Genomic DNA, 5,432 nt, shown 5'->3' on the forward strand with positions numbered 1-5,432 from the left:
ACTACCACCCGAGAGGGCAAAAATTTTGTTCCATTGTCCTTGCAAGATAGTACAGCCACGTCACGTCTTCTGAGTCAGGAAATGAATTTGTTTCTAACAAGTCACATATTCACATGGAAGTGTATAGCCCATGACCTAGACATTGTAAAATGAGCGCTAACAGTGTTAGAACGTCTGTATCACACTGGTGTGTAAAACTTAAGGACGAAAATAATATTCACATGTTGTGTAATTATCATGCAAAACAGCTCGATTGATTGTGCACCGCCGGCCACTGCCAGTAACTCGTCTCCTACCTTCCAAACTTTACAGAAGCTCTCCTGCGAACTTTGCAGAACTAGCACTCCTGAAAGAAAGGATATTGGGAAGACATGGCTTAGCCACAGCCTGGGGGTTGTTTCCAGAATCAGATTTTCACTCTGCAGCAGAGTGTGCGCTGACATGAAACTTCCTGGCAGATTAAAACTGTGTGCCAGACCGAGACTCGAACTCGGGACCTTTGCCTTTCGAGGGCAAGTGCTCTACCAACTGAGCCACCCAATCAGGAAGCAGGAAGTTTCATATCAGCGCATACTCCGCTGCAGACTGAAAATCTCATTCTGGAAACAAGCCCCAGGCTGTGGCTAAGCCATGTCTCCGCAATATCCTTTCTTTCAGGAGTGCTAGTTCTGCAAGGTACGCAGGAAAGCTTCTGTAAAGTTTGGAAGATAGGAGACGAGTTACTGGCAGAAGTAAAGCTGTGAGGACGGGGCGTGAGTCGTGCTTGGGTGGCTCAGTTGGTAGAGCACTTGCCCACGTAAGGCAAGGTCCCGAGTTCGAGTCTCGGTCCGGCACACAGTTTTAATCTGCCAGGAAGTTTCATATCAGCGCACACTCCGCTGCAGACTGAAAATCTCGTTCTGGAAACAAGCGCCAGGCTGTGGCTAAGCCATGTCTCCGCAATATACTTTCTTTCAGGAGTGCTAGTTCTGCAAGGTTTGCAGGAGAGCTTCTGTAAAGTTTGGAAGGTAGGAGACGAGTTACTGGCAGAAGTGAAGCTGTGAGGACGGGGCGTGAGTCGTACTTGGGTGGCTCAGTTGGTAGAGCACTTGCCCGCGAAAGGCAAAGGTCCCGAGTTCGAGTCTCGGTCTGGCACACAGTTTTCATCTGGGGGTTGTTCCCAGAATCAGATTTTCACTCTTTAGCAGAGTGTGCGCTGACATGAAACTTCCTGGTAGATTAAAACTGTGTGCCAGACCGTGACTCGAACTCGGGACCTTTGCCTTTCGAGGGCAAGTGCTCTACCAACTGAGCCACCCAATCAGGAAGCAGGAAGTTTCATATCAGCGCACACTTCGCTGCAGAGTGAAAATCTCATTCTGGAAACAACCCCCAGGCTGTGGCTAAGCCATGTCTCCGTAATATCCTTTCTTTTAGGAGTGCTAGTTCTGCAAGGTTTGCAGGAGAGCTTCTGTAAAGTTTGGAAGGTAGGAGACGAGTTACTGGCAGAAGTAAAGCTGTGAGGACGGGGCGTGAGTCGTACTTGGGTGGCTCAGTTGGTAGAGCACTTGCCCGCGAAAGGCAAAGGTCCCGAGTTCGAGTCTCGTTCCGGCACATAGTTTTAATCTGCCAGGAAGTTTCAACTATCCGACTGGTACCATGTGCCACAATCAACTTACACGACTACGAGACCAAATAAAAAAGTTAAATATCTTAACGCAAATTTCGTAGATTTAACTATAGGACCACAATAAAACAAAAAAATTGAAAAATATCAATTAACAAAAAAGTTTCATAATTGGCTGTGACGTCACACATCTGGGCTTTCGTGCGTCTAGGCCAGTTGGCTCCAGGTTGCTCTTATTTGTGAGGAACTGCAGACAGCTATTTACTTTCGCTCTGTGTTTACAATCCACGGAATTGGCCAGCCAGAATAATTGAATCGACAATAATAATGTTTAAATTCCACGCGTTCCTCGTTAGACCACTCGGCCAAAGTGCTAACGCAAAGGCAAATTTGAATGTGTGCAAATAAAATTGAATCTTTAACAGTGATACGTAGTGAAACAAAGCACCAAAACTGATACAACCGTCAGCAGACGCACGTTTGTTGCACGAGTTTCCTCTTCTGGCATGGGGAGACTTGCGCCTGCGCACAATGGCCCTTGCGCATCACTCAGAGGAATGCGTGACTTTGCACCGCTGCATGCGCCGCCTCGCCCCTTCGTGCAAAGGCCGCATAAACGCAGTGTGCACGGAAAGTTTCGCAGGTGTAAACGCACCCTAAGTTGCACGCCACTATAGTATACAGGATCTGACGATGCTGCTCTCTGCCACGTTTCGGTTTACGCTTTGTATCGCCTCAGAATCACGTCAGCTCGCAATGCACTTCCGACTGCCTTACGTTAATCGACTTTCTCTGTGGTACTTCATTTGATGACTGTGTATTCGCAGACTCCATTAACGATTCTCTGCTTTCTATTACAGACTTGCATCCACCCTGCGTGCGGACTTGTTCTAGCGGAATGTAGGATAACCTTACTCGTTACGGTCGTGGTTACTGCTTATGACAGTTCTTTCCCGTCTCTAACAGCATTACAGTTTCGTCAATAAACCCAAAATTTCGTATTTATTTTCTCTGAACACTATTTTCCGGTCGGTTTCCTTTACTGCTAGTTCAATTGAATATTTCGACCATAAGGGGCAGCATATGAGGGCTGCGACTGTTGACCAATACAAATAAAACAGTTTCTGTGTCAGTCACTTGCTTATTTTGCCACTACGCGTTTCGGTGGTTCACACCATTATCTTCATGTGGAAAAATGTTTGTTTACATGGCTGGCGTTGGTGGAGAATACAGACGTCTTTTCACAGTCGCAGACCGGTAGAGTTGTAAAATGTCTGCGTACTGTTGCCTGATGGATGTCCTCTCCACTGCACATTACATTTACTAATGCGCAGTGGAGGTGACGACTGTGAAAAGATGTTTGTACTATTCACCAACACCAGCCTTGTAAACAAACAATTCTCCACCTGAAGATGATGGTGTGAACCACAGAAACGCTAAGTGTCAAAATAATCAAGCGACTGACGTGGAAACTGTTTTATTTGTTTGGTCAATGTACAGACTGAAAAACATCAGGGAAAGACTGCAACCTCGTCTCGTGCCCTTCTCACTGATGGCCGCCCATGCATGCACGTCTGTCGACTCATGACTGGAACCTGGTTTCTGTAGAAGTTGCAGATAGCTTCTCACTTTCTGCGTTTTATCCCTGATTACTTCAAAATTTCGAAGAGTGTATTCGCATCAACATTGTCCAAGGTAATGTGGGTTCGCTTTTTTTTAAGCTATCATCCACAGCAACCTAAACTGACCTTTCGCAGTTGCTCTTCTCTTTCCAAAACATTTATTACGTCCAACCCTGTCGTCAAATATAGGGTGTCTAGGAATCCTTCGTCTCCGTTCACTAGACAATCGAATCAGACAAATCATATTAATGAGTTTTATTACAAAAAGAAAAGATACAGTACTTAACATCGCACTTACACAGATGTGTGGCAACCAAAGGGCCACGTCCGGAACCGCGCGACTGCTACGGTCGCAGGTTCGAATCCTGCCTCGGGCATGGAAGTGTGTGATGTCCTTAGGTTAGTTAGGTTTAAGTAGTTCTAAGTTCTAGGAGACTGATGACCACAGATGTTAAGTCCCATAGTGCTCAGAGCCATTTGAACGATTTTTGAACCAAAGGGCCACACACAAAATAAACAATCTTCTTCAGTATAAACAATTCCAAGTCGGAGTTACATAGACTGTACAAGCGAAGTTCCGAGAGTTGACGCTTCTATCCGAGTTACTAGTCTTGAAGTTACTATTGAATTGGGGTATCGCCAGTCGGTCGCAGCGCTTATTTCCTCTTCACATAGGGGCCGCCGCTGTTGCGTTGTCATCCTGGAGAAGGTTTGGTCAGTGTGCGATTGGCTGACGTCTTCTCACACCCATCTCTTCTCTGTCGTTCCCAACTGGCGTGCCGGTGCTTGACTTTACGCCGTAACAACATTCTCTTCAATGTACACAAACAAAGCTCCGCCCATTCTGGCCTCAGAGGTGCCAGTCAGAACCGACCGACTACCGTGACCTTCTCAGCCAATGGCGTCATTTTGATGTGGTATGAAGGGGCATGGGCTTCAGCTCTCGAGCCATTGTCGGCTTCATAGACCTTGGAGCTGCTATCTCTCACTCATGTAGTTCCTCAATTGGTATCACAAGGCTGAGTGGAGCCGTTGCAGTCTTCCAACCAGGGAAAAATCCCTGGCAGTACAGGGAGTACAAACTGGGTCCTTTGCACGGCAGTCAACGATGCTGCCAGCTCAGCTACAAGGATATCTGGAAATCTGTGGTAAGGTCTTATGGGGCCAAACTGCTGAGGTCATCGGTCCCTAAGCTTACAACTATTTAATCTAACTTAAACTAACTTAACGCTAAGGACGACACACACACCCATGCCCGAGGGAGGACTCGAACCTCAGATGGGGGCAGCCGCGCAGACCATGACAAGACGCCCCAGACCGAGCAGCTACCTCGTGCAGCCAGTTACAAGGCGGACTTTTCCTATAGACAAAGTAAAGAAAATATGCCGCACTTGGCAGCTAGCAAGCGCTCCCTCTTCCCAACTCAACACAAAAGTGTATCTAGCAAAACCTAGTCCCGCCAATAGGTTTAATAGAAATGCGAGTTAAAAAACGAGGCCCTGGCAATGCTGTAAATGAGAACAGCATGGCCAACAGCAGGTATCATAAACTCTACGCTGGTTGAATTGCCGCAGCATTGCCAACCCGAACAGGCAATAGCTAGAGCGTGTGGCGTGGAACACAGACCGGAGGTGTCCCATTAGCTCAGTGGGACCAGGCAGTGCCATGGGAAACAGATATGCAGGCTTTCCGATTTTCAAGTCTTGTTTGAGCCAAACTATTTTTTCAGTTAACATTATATCCCATTTGCACCTCCACAATGGGGTATCACGGGTATTTCTTGCTGTTATTGTTGCCTCCATTCCATCATTAAGACACAACATCAACCTCTTACAAACGTAAACGACCACTTCGTTTCACCCGCGACACAAAAACAGAGCCAATACAAAACAATAGGGAATACAGTACCCACTGAGGTACAAAAAACAAAACAGACAGGCTACACTAGATTGCACATTATGCTATACACAATAATTCCATTATGTATGTTTGACACCCAGGCTTGTCTTCACAGAACCGGTACGTAGACATACGAGCAACGTTCACTTTAGAGAAGATGTTCAAAATCACCATCTTGCGTTTGTAAACAATTCCCCACTCGAACATAGTGTTTTGGACCCTGCATAACACACCTGCATCCACATCCACCATTACGAAGCGGCATGCAGGTGAGCTATTAGGTAATGTACGTCCTTGGGCGGAGT

General features: G+C 46.6%; 1 non-coding gene across 1 annotated transcript; it reads right to left on the reverse strand.

Annotated features, from left to right (window-relative positions):
• Positions 1-468: 468 nt before the first annotated feature.
• Positions 469-543, reverse strand: Trnas-cga. Its single transcript has one exon. It is a non-coding gene; the product is annotated as a tRNA-Ser (tRNA).
• Between the last annotated feature and the right edge of the window lie 4,889 nt (positions 544-5,432).

The sequence above is a fragment of the Schistocerca piceifrons genome, chromosome 3 (genome assembly GCF_021461385.2).
Source record: "Schistocerca piceifrons isolate TAMUIC-IGC-003096 chromosome 3, iqSchPice1.1, whole genome shotgun sequence".
Lineage (NCBI taxonomy): Eukaryota > Metazoa > Arthropoda > Insecta > Orthoptera > Acrididae > Schistocerca > Schistocerca piceifrons.